We start from the raw sequence: 12,670 nt of genomic DNA on the forward strand, positions 1-12,670 counted from the left end.
GAGTCATCGTCCCACTCGACGGGTTACACCTGTCACGAATCGCGGGGCAACCCCGACTCGACTCGTCGAGTCCACTTATGGACTCGGCGAGTTGCTCCCATAACAACTCTCAAATGACCTTCTGAGGTCAGATCTGTTTCTCTAAACTATAGATCTGGCCTTTCCAACCACTAAAATCACGTAAAGGTCCGACCTTTACGTGATTTTAGTGCCCAATAAGCTCCTTTGGGTGAAATAACCTCAATAATGGCATCCTAGGGTCATATCTCTAATGGAGTAGCAAAAAGCAAGGTAGATATGACTCTCTGGACCTCTTAAGGTCCAGATCTAAGAAGAAATCCACCTTGGGACTTCACATACTTTGAATCCAAGCCAAAGAAGGCATAAGAAAATCCTAGATTCAAGTATATCACCAAATACACGAGATTGAGTACAGATTAGTACCTCTAGCAGCCTCTTCTGATCAAATGGGTGATAGATCTGAGCTCCTCAATCTTCCTTGTTTGTCCTCCTTCCTTCTTTCTTGCAAAAACACACTTAGAATGATGAATTAGCCCTCCTCTTGCACTACAAGCTTTCTATCTGCCCTCTAGGGTTTCTCAGGGGTGCATTGGCCGCAAATGGAGGCTAAAAAGGCCTTCAAATAGGGCACAGACCCCGAGAATTAGGGTTTCACTTTACAGCGCGGACTCGTCGAGTCCACGCATCGACTCGTCGAGTCCTTCATTAAATCAGACAAGAAATGCGCGCTCCTACTCGGCGAGTCTGAGCTCCTACTCGCCGAGTCACTCCATAAAACTCAAGATAAATGAACTTTATAGCATACCTGGAAATCCGGATGTTACACCATTGGTTCAAGTTTGTCGCCCACAAAGGTGTGGGGCCTTGAAACACTGGTCGGGGGTTGAGGTTTCGGATTTGGGCCTCTTGAGGTAGGTTGTTGACTTCTGGCTCGGAGTCAGAACCATCCGAAAAACCTTCTGCGAGGTGATCATCCAAAGGGATTGGATGATCATCTTCTGGCTCTTCTTCAAGCCATCCAGCATTGCCTTGGTTTGGGAAGTATGGGTCGTCGTGGGGATGGAATCCGGCCATGATATCTACACGAGAAAAGGGGTATAAGAATCTTATAAAAATAGACGTACTACTTAAGATAATTATAAGATGATCCTTACTAGTTACTTCAATACTTGCATAGTGCATACCAGTTACATGTAATCAAAACAGGATAGACCTTCGAATAAGTGACCCTAACTCTAAATCCACAACCAAACAAGGAACATGAAGTAAAGCAAAGGTCACAGATTCTAAGTCTATAACACCTTAGTCACATATAACCTTAGTGTATCCACTTAACAACTATTGACCTACTAGTAAAGACCTTTTTAGCTCTCAAATAAGTAATTATAGTAACACAAAATACTCCTATAGTATTTTAGGTTTATGTTCTGTTCTAATGTTCTCGTTGTAGTAGTGTTGGTAAGTTTTTAGACTTGTTGCAACACCACAACCATTCTTAGGCACATGCTAGTCACTCCTCAAAAAATGTAGTTGATCAGGCTATATCCTCCCAGGTTTGACTATATGTCTCTAAGCCTAATCGTGTTGTTCAACAATCGTAATACTTTTGTTCTGTCTTAATGACACTGATTTTAGTATGAATGCAGGTATGTATACTTAGTTAAATATTTTATTATTTAAAAGTATAAACTCTTGGTCAGAGTATATTAATCCCGTTGCGTTTATAGTTTGTATATCTTTTATGGGTTGATATACTCGATTCACTATAAACAATGCTCTGATACCAATCTGTCGCACCCCAAAACCGGAACGGCGGAAACGTTCTGGGGCGGAGGACGTCATATACAGTATCATAACAATGCATAATAGTCTTTATCATGCATGGTTATAACGACTCACTTAGAGATCCAATACCATCATAACATTACGGAAATCAAAACTCTTCAATCATGTCGATACAAAACAAATCATACAATGATGCAAGGACTACAACATTTTTATAAATCAGAAAATATCGGATTTTCTGGGGAAATACTATTATTTATTACCTCTTTCTTACAACTGATATAACACAAGGAAATTTTGGATCGTTTATTTATACATGATTTTACAATGAAAATCACACATACATCTATACTTAATCATTACATCTTTTTCAGAGAATTTGCAGAAAATATCGGATTTTCTGGGTTATGCGCATAATACAAAAATTTTCAATCAAATATGCTTATGAACTCACCAACATTATATATGTTGACCATTTTCAAAATAACTTGTATTCCCAGGTAATCGTTAACCTGAAGAATCATCAAGAACATTTTGGGATATTTATTTACATGCAATGTCAATCATCGTACAATATATGTTTTGAAATATGTAATGTAAAACAATGTACTTGATGTGAACAATACCAGTTGTACTATCTAATGTTTTGGTGATGATTGTGTTATGTTTCATGAATATCCATTGTGATGATATTTCAATTTATAGTCACGCGAGCCCTCGGACGTTTCCGCCGTCTGGTTGGGGGTGTGACACCGGCACTTTCTGTGTTTATGTTGGTGCTAAGTGGCCTTGGTGGTCTGGCTATGGAAATGGTTCCATGATTTGAGTCGATTTCTGAACTCAACTTGGCACGTAGGTGATATTCCCGAAAGGACTTCGGGAACATCTCAGAGAGGTTATGAATTTTGGAGGTTCCTTTGGGGTGTCTTTGCTTCTGGTATCCAAATTCTATTGTAGCTAGGAAGAGCGTGGTATTTCTTACGTAGGTACTTAGGAGTCTAGATGTCAGGAATGATGCGAGGATTTGTCATTATAAGTTGTAGGGGTTTCGTTAATCAATTGGTTAAAGCAAAGGTTCTCTTTGTGGCACATGAATTTTGTATGATAAGGGTCAAGTCAGCCCATGTCAAAGGACGCTGTGGGGTTCCTTGTTGTAATAGATGTTGGATTGATTTGGAAGGAATGGTTGTTTGAAATGATATTGCTTTCTATGTACGCGTTTTTAATGTTACCAGTTTCGTCCTTGTTATCACTACTGCGAACGTTTTGTATTACGCTTAGCGAGTATTAGCAGTATGAGTGCTCCGATTATTAGTGATGAAAATTGATAGTATTGTCCCCACCAGGCCCCTCTATAATCGCTTGGGGTGTACGAGCCATGTATAATTAAGAATGGGAAGACCGTCGACTGAGGAACTCTGCCCTAAATCCACAACCACACAAGGAACAGAAAATAATGCAGAAACACGCACTCTAAACCTTTGAAATCTCAATTATATATGATCTTAATGTATACACTAAGCCATCATAGCTCAACTGCAAGGACCCTTAGTTTTTATATGAATGCTATGTTTCGTTCGGACGAAAGAGTTAATTTATAATCAGTTACGAAAGCTTCTAAATATCTTTAGTGGGGAAAACGTACCGCTGTTCACAAGTGATTCTGGGAGGGTCTCACCTGCGGCGATCATCAGTACCCTTCCATCCCCGTCAGTGTTCCTTGCTATTGGACAATCACTTCTGAAGTGTCCAGGTTCACCACACCCGTAACAGGTTGCACTTATTCCAACGCCAGAGACCTGGGTGATTGGTTGTGCCGGTGCCATGCAAAAACGGGCAGTGTGTCCCTTCCTGTTGTAATTCTTGCAGTGTAACTTTCGGCAGGCTTCATAGTGATGGAAACTGCACTTGCTGCATTTTGGGCGAATTCCATCATATGGGGTTCTCGACGTTGAGGTAGCATTGTTAGCGGGGGTAGGGGCTGCTACACCTTGCTGCCTTTTTGTAGGTCCTGGAGTTGAACCGCTCCCTCTCTTGTTACAAGACTTTCGCTCCTTGTTCTTGGATTTGTGGTTCGGAGTGTTCCTGTAGGTAGACACTTGCTGATGCCTTTGGTCCTTGTTGCGGGTAGGATTGTCGGCACTGTTTCCATTTCCATTTATGTTGTTGAGCTGTGTTATGACAGCTGTCACTGCGGGTTGGAAAGTAGTGGAATCTATTAGTAGGATCGGTGTTTTGCCGGTTGGCTGGTTGTTTCCATGGGAAGACATAATTCTTTTGCATGAGGAAAAACGAGCTTTTAAGTGACCATGATCATTTTCGGTTGTATCTTTTCTATATTTATAGATACACACTTATGTATGCACACATAAAAGTCACATGCCCTATGGTATGATTCTAAATGTTTCGATCTACTTTCCTTCATAGCGTTCATGGTAATGAGTAGTAGTAGGTATTGGACGATCGTTAAGTTCAACAAAAGAGAATATCGAGATCAGTAAAAAAAATCAGTTGATTCGGATTACATAGGTTCTTGGAGAGTGCACCTCTCTTGAGTTTACTCCTACTAGTTGTAACGAAGACATAATAAACCTAAGACGTAGTGCGAGTAGCGTAGTGACTCTCACATGTCGAAGTGACGCACAAGGTGCCCAGCCATTTCGCTCACTTCACGAGTGGCCTCTTCAGCTCTCTATTCTGCTAAGGCTGCCCTAGCCTCAGCTACAATGAACTGTTGTCTGATGGTGGCCACTTCTTCCTTCAAGAAGCGTAGACGGTCGATAGGGTTGTCCTACACTATGAGTTGGTTTAGTATTGTTTCCGGAGGGTAAGGTTCGCTAAGGATCCCTCCGGTGCCTTCTTCTTTGTCTGTCTCCTCATCTGAATTCTCCCCCTTATAGTCCATTTCTTGGTATTCTTCAGGACTCACCTCTGGGTTTCCCCTTGAACCTCATCTGGCTCTTCCTCGATCCATTTGTTGGCCACTATCGCGGGGTAGTTGGGGTCTTCGTGGTGAAACTCAGCCTTGTTGTCTATGCGAGAATAGAGGTGTGGGAACCGTGTAGAAAGTTTAAGTGCGAGGGTTATATGGCATCCTAAAATACTCCTATAGTATCTTTAATTGTTTATGTTTAATTCAAGAGTTTTCTTAGTAAGTGTTAGACTCGTTGTTCACCATGACTATTTCTAGAGTATGCTAGTTACACCTTGGATAAATATAGTTGATCATGCTATATTTATTTAAGGTCTAAGTACATATCTCGGGGCCTACCCGTGGTGTTCAACTCATCGTACTACTTTTATAATGTACTTATTATGATACTGCTCCTAGCCTGTATGCATCTAGGTATACTTTTATAAAATACTTATACTTTTTAAGGTATACTTTTAGTCAGAGTGTTTTAGTCCCATTGTATTTATAGTTGTATATCTTGTATGGTTAGATATACTAGTTCACTATAAGCAATGTTCTGATACCAATATGTCACACCCCCAAACCAGAACGGCGGAAACGTCTGGAGGCGGATGACTTCATGTACAGTATCATAACAATTGAATATGAATGAAACATAGCAACCAAACGTCATACATTACAATATACCGACATTCATTGTATTACAATTTGTACTTGTTTATCAACTACACAAAAATAACATAAAGTAGGGTTGCAATATATATATATATATATATATATATATATATATATATATATATATATATATATATATATATATATATATATAGAAATATATCCCGATCCAAGGCTCGAGTACCTGTTCATTGAGTCCCTGAGAATACAAGTCATTTAGAAAAGCGTCAACTAAAAAGTTGGTGAGTTCATAAGCATATTTGTAAGAAAACTTTGTAATATCTTTGTTTATAACAAGTTGTAAAACTTTCAGAAAATCCAATATTTTCTATAAAAAGAAGTAGTTTGTGAGTCTCGTTCCAAAACTGTGTATAATTGCATGCATGTTCTTTATTTTCCTTTGTTTGAAATAGAAAAAGTGTATTCCTAGAAAATCCTACATTTTCTGTATATAAGAGTTGTGTTCCCAGAAAAATCTGCATTTTTTGTATAAAGAGTTGTGTTCCCAGAAAATTCTGCATTTTTGGTATAAAGAGTTGTGTTCCCAGAAAATTCTGCATTTTCTATATAAAAAGTTGTGTTCCCAGAAAATTCTGCAATTTCTATAAAGAGTTGTGTTCCCAGAAAACTCAATGGTTTCTGTTGTATGTAATCTGTAGTGTATAGAGTATATCCCCAGAAAATCCGAACTTGGCCTCCCAGCGGCCTCTCGTGTGTCCATCACATAGGCTACAAACCCGCTGCAGCCCTGCTGTAAACTCTGTCTCGCTCTAGCGGCGGAACAAAACGCCGACCCACATCGGGTACCCTCGCCGTACACTGTAAGTACTCCCCCACTAGGGTCTCGTATCGTCACCAACTGTCGCTCGCTGTCTATAACAGCCCCAAGTCGGCTCAACCAATCCATGCCCACTATGACACATACGTCCCCCATTGCAATCGGGACTAGATCTATCGGGAACTCAACACCGAAGATCTCGAGTACACATCCTCGAATCACATCCGTAGCATACACCGCTCGCTCGTCAGCTATGGAAACTCGTAGAGGTCGACTCAACGCCTCTCGTCGGCTACTGATGTGCCGACTAAACGTTATCGACACAAATGATCGACTCACACCCGAGTCGAATAACACTAAGGCAGGTACAGAACTCACAAGAAAAGTACCTACGCATATCATAATATAAGCACAATATCTCAACTCAGCATAAATAAATAAAGAATACATACCAGCCACAACATCGGCCGCTGCGCGGACCTCCTCCGCTGTCAACTGGAAAGCTCTCCCGCGAGCCTTCGGTGCCTCGACCTTCGCTGGTCGAACCTCGGTAACCCTAGCAGCAGGTGCAGATCCCTGTGCTGATCCCTGATGTAACTGCGGGCACTCGGCCTTCCGATGGCCAGTCTGGTTGCAATGAAAGCAAACCATAAACCCCTTGGGGCAATCCTTGGCGATATGCCCCTCCTTGCCACATTTGTAGCAAGCACCTGATCGACAGACCCCATCATGTCCCTTTCCGCACTTCCCACAAGTGCAGCCCTTCTGGCCTCCAGATCTCGTATCAGCGGACTTTGCCCGCTTGGCTGCCAGCTGAGACTGTACCGGCCGCCGATCCATCCCCTGAGACTTGGCCTCATCCCTGGCCTGAGTCTCCAACTCAATCTCCCTCTTCCGGGCATTTTCCTGAAGCTCATCAAATGTCCGGTAAGTCGAGTTCGACACGAACTCCCGTATATCCCTCCTTAAAACGCCCAAATATCGGCTCATGCGTGCCTGCTCAGTAGACACCTGCTCAGGGCAGAACATCGCCCTCTCATGAAACTTCCTGGTAACCACAGTAACATAATCAGTACCCTGTTTGAGGGTCAAGAACTCCTGTGCCAGCCATTCCCTCTCCACTGGGGGAACATACTCGTCTCTGAACATAGCGGTGAACCTCTCCCAGGTTACCTCTGAAATCTCTGCAAGAGTGAAGCTCGTCGTCACGAACTTCCACCAATCCTTCGCTCCCAAGCGAAGCTGGTTCAGCGCGAACCGTACCCTCAGATGCTCCGGACATGAACACGTGTAGAAGCATCCCTTGATATCAGAAATCCATCTCATCGCAGCGATCGGATCCTGCGTCCCATCAAACTCTGGTGGCTTCGTGTTGCTGAACTCCCGAAACAACAACGAGTCACCTCCCTGAGGCCTGGCAGCAGCCACAGATGCAGTAGCTTCAGCAGCCGCAGCCTCAGTCACTGCTGCGTACCGCTCATCAAAAGTCTCAATCAATGTGGTCTTGATAGACCCAAACATCTCCGGAATCTCGGCTCGAATCGCCGCTGCCACCTCATCGTGGATCATCTGACGAAGCTCCTCGTCACTCACGCCGCTCGTCTCAGGTCTGTGGCGTGTCCCAACCATGATGTCTCTGAAATACAACATAATAATATCAGAGACTCGCTCGAGCATACTCGCACTCGGTAACTCAACCCTACTTGTTCCCTAGTACCCTAAGGATTCTTACTTGGACTGTGCACTGATCCGGTGTCTTCAGTAGTACGGGCCCTATACTACCGTCCACACCGCATCAATGTTCACCCCAAGTCCTCCTCCTAGGATCCCAGATCACAAGTACTCTATATCTCACTGGCATAGGCTACCCTTCGGTAGACCTCTCATCAGCTCCTCACTGCTACCTACTCGCTCTCAAGCATCACATGGAAGCAAAATCCTTCCTAGGCTAAGGCATCACAAAATCAGGCCACTCTAGTCCTAATGTAAATACCTAGCCAACTCTAGCATGCATATCATATCATAACATATCTCATAACACATAATGTAAGGGTATTTTGGGAAATCACCGTTCAGGCAATGGCTGATCGTACACACTACTTCCTTCTGCTTTTCTCAAAATCTTTTACTCTCTTAGAAAAATTGTTTATTTTATGAAAAACTTTCTCAAATCCTCAGTTTGAGTTCAGATTCATCCGAAGATGCACCCGAATCCCTCAAACCAAGGCTCTGATACCAACTTGTAACAACGTAAATTTTCAAAAGAATTTTTCATTTTTAAATCATACTTTCAATCACACGATATCACAAAACATAATGTATCCACTGTGTCATAATAAAACATGTCCCAGAATCTCAATAACATAAACTCCATAAGTGTGTACGGATCATGCCGGCGCCTTCCCGCGATCCTCGCTAGTACCTGAAACACATAACATAACAACTGTAAGCATAAATGCTTAGTGAGTTCCCCAAGATACCACATACAACACATACGCCTTTCCAGGCCATAACTCTGTTGGATCTTCCGATCCATGTGTCTCAGGGGACTTCTGTCCCGAATCCCGGTAGACCTTCTGCTCCTACCGTATCGACCTTCCGGTCCGTAACCTCTTGACCTTCCGGTCCATGTCATCTTGACCTTCCGGTCCATATCATCTCGACCTTCCGGTCCATACCATACATAGCATACATAGCACATACATATCATATAACCGCATATAGCACATACATCTCATAGCATACAAGACCTTCCGGTCACACATAGGTACCCTTCCAGGTACAGTATAGTGAGAAGACTCACCTCAATGAAGTCGGATAAACTCTCGTGCTCAACGTCCCGACCTAGCCTCCTCCTATTATTCAAATAACATTCCCGATCAATATTCTCTCATAATCTCATCTCTACAGATTCGGTAGAAGGCCATTCTACCCCTCTCTGAACTCTCTTGAATCAGTCTTGACCAGAACCCTAAAGTCAACGAAAGTCAACGGTCAAACTTTGACCCGACTCGTCGAGTGCACAAAGGTGACTCGGCGAGTCCATGCGGGTTCTCTGAATCCTTTCAGCCTCTCTTGGCTCGTCGAGTCATCGTCCCACTCGACGGGTTACACCTGTCACGAATCGCGGGGCAACCCCGACTCGACTCGTCGAGTCCACTTATGGACTCGGCGAGTTGCTCCCATAACAACTCTCAAATGACCTTCTGAGGTCAGATCTGTTTCTCTAAACTATAGATCTGGCCTTTCCAACCACTAAAATCACGTAAAGGTCCGACCTTTACACTCATGTAATGCCCAATAAGCTCCTTTGGGTGAAATAACCTCTAGAATGGCATCCTAGGTTCATATCTCTAATGGAGTAGCAAAAAGCAAGGTAGATATGACTCTGTGGACATCTTAAGGTCCAGATCTAAGAAGAAATCCACCTTGGGACTTCACATACATCGAATCCAAACCAAAGAAGGCATAAGAAAATCCTAGATTCAAGTATATCACCAAATACACGAGATTGAGTACAGATTAGTACCTCTAGCAGCCTCTTCTGATCAAATGGGTGATAGATCTGAGCTCCTCAATCTTCCTTGTTTGTCCTCCTTCCTTCTTTCTTGCAAAAACACACTTAGAATGATGAATTAGCCCTCCTCTTGCACTACAAGCTTTCTCTCTGCCCTCTAGGGTTTCTCAGGGGTGCATTGGCCGCAAATGGAGGCTAAAAAGGCCTTTAAATAGGGCACAGACCCCGAGAATTAGGGTTTCACTTTACAGCGCGGACTCGCCGAGTCCACGCATCGACTCGTCGAGTCCTTCATTAAATCAGACAAGAAATGCGCGCTCCTACTCGGCGAGTCTGAGCTCCTACTCGCCGAGTCACTCTATAAAACTCAAGATAAATGAACTTTATAGCATACCTGGAAATCCAGATGTTACACCATTGGTTCAAGTTTGTCGCCCACAAAGGTGTGGGGCCTTGAAACGCTGGTCGGGGGTTGAGGTTTCGGATTTGGGCCTCTTGAGGTAGGTTGTTGACTTCTGGCTCGGAGTCAGAACCATCCGAAAAACCTTCTGCGAGGTGATCATCCAAAGGGATTGGATGATCATCTTCTGGCTCTTCTTCAAGCCATCCAGCATTGCCTTGGTTTGGGAAGTATGGGTCGCCGTGGGGATGGAATCCAGCCATGATATCTACACGAGAAAAGGGGTATAAGAATCTTATAAAAATAGACGTACTACTTAAGATAATTATAAGATGATCCTTACTAGTTACTTCAATACTTGCATAGTGCATACCAGTTACATGTAATCAAAACAGGATAGACCTTCGAATAAGTGACCCTAACTCTAAATCCACAACCAAACAAGGAACATGAAGTAAAGCAAAGGTCACAGATTCTAAGTCTATAACACCTTAGTCACATATAACCTTAGTGTATCCACTTAGCAACTATTGACCTACTAGTAAAGACCTTTTTAGCTCTCAAATAAGTAATTATAGTAACACAAAATACTCCTATAGTATTTTAGGTTTATGTTCTGCTCTAATGTTCTCGTTGTAGTAGTGTTGGTAAGTTTTTAGACTTGTTGCAACACCACAACCATTCTTAGGCACATGCTAGTCACTCCTCGAAAAATATAGTTGATCAGGCTATATCCTCCCAGGTTTGACTATATGTCTCTAAGCCTAATCGTGTTGTTCAACAATCGTAATACTTTTGTTCTGTCTTAATGACACTGATTTTAGTATGAATGCAGGTATGTATACTTAGTTAAATATTTTATTATTTAAAAGTATAAACTCTTGGTCAGAGTATATTAATCCCGTTGCGTTTATAGTTTGTATATCTTTTATGGGTTGATATACTCGATTCACTATAAACAATGCTCTGATACCAATCTGTCGCACCCCAAAACCGGAACGGCGGAAACGTTCTGGGGCGGACGACGTCATGTACAGTATCATAACAATGCATAATAGTAAACAAGCAACAACATCCATTGCATTAATAGAAGAATTAAATACATGTGTGTTCTTTTGTAAGGTTTAAATGACACCAAAAATGTATAAACAAAATAAAGACGAGTCTTGGGTCCACTCCGTCCTTCAAAAGCTGCATGAGTGTACCTGTCTTACTGGTTCCCTAAGAATACAAGTTATTTTGAAAGAGAATATCAACATAAAATGCTGGTGAGTTCATAAGTATTTAATGTCATTTAGTAGTTAAAAGCCACAATATGTTTGTATTAAAACCTTGAAAAGTTTGTAAAGTTTTCCCAGAAAATCCTATATTTCCTGCTTATAAATAATGTAGCCTTCTACCCGAGGCCCAACTGTTTTACATGTTTGTTCTTGTATAAAAATGTAATGTTTGTATATGTATTTGTAATAGTGGGAAAAATATAGTAGTACTTTATTACTGTGCAAAAGAATGTTTTCTCCCAATCATTCCTATTCTCTACTAGGAAAATAGTATGTTCTACCTCAGCAGTGACACTACTGACTATTAAATGATAGAAATGAAGACTCAAGGTCGTATTAAATGTACCATACTCCTTAATGAGTACTATTGCCTTTAATTGTTAATTAAAGGTTTAGATGTGAATTAGTTTGTAACCATGTTGATCGATGGCTGAATACTTGACGACCTTCTGGCGTCATAAAATAGTGAGGTGACATTTTGTCACCCCTTGGCCTTATCGGCTGGGGACTGTAGCTACCAGTCGGGGTGTGGGAGTGTCTGTCCCGTATAGATCTATACACACGATGCCCGCTCTCCCTCCAGGAGACTCTGGTTACAAAGGGATACAACAATGTATTGTTGTATCTTGAAGTAGTATTTCACAATTAAATTATCGTATCCTAGTGTTTGTATAGTAAGTCATAGTGTAGTAATGTTCTCTCTGCACTAGTGTATAGTATGTTCTCTTGTATAGTGTATAGTGCGTATTGTTCTCATAATAGTAGGTTTGTATCGACTCATAAGTGAACTGACTCTTGTATGTTTCATTGTACTAGTCATAGTGAGTAGTAATCTCTTAAACTATACCTATTATAATTACTAGTAATGTTGTTTGTATGCCTTTGCTACCCAAAGGTATTGAACTGAAGTAAAAGCTTTTATATCTAAACACATATATATGATATATAACTAAGATTTCAATGACATTCGGACAAATAACAGGGTACTCTAAGTCCACAAGCAAACAAGGAACAGGAATAAATTGAGCTATCAGTCCTAAGTCCTTCAAATCTTACTTATATAAATATATTTGTATAGACATGAGTTTGACAATAATATAAGTTTAAAAGAGTTTGATAAAGGATTTAGCATTTAAAAGAGCTTGATAAAATGTTTTGAAGTATTTGAAATCCATAAGTTTGATAACAATTTGAAAGTAATAGAAAATCTTTCTGTTTGTTCTAGTTATTAATCACATGTGATTAATATAATAACTAGAATGTTTCAACTTGTATCCCCCCCCATAAAAGCATTTAAAAT

This window comes from Lactuca virosa, chromosome 2 (genome assembly GCF_052849685.1).
Source record: "Lactuca virosa cultivar CGN04683 chromosome 2, Lactuca_virosa_CGN04683_v6, whole genome shotgun sequence".
In the NCBI taxonomy this organism is placed as follows: domain Eukaryota; kingdom Viridiplantae; phylum Streptophyta; class Magnoliopsida; order Asterales; family Asteraceae; genus Lactuca; species Lactuca virosa.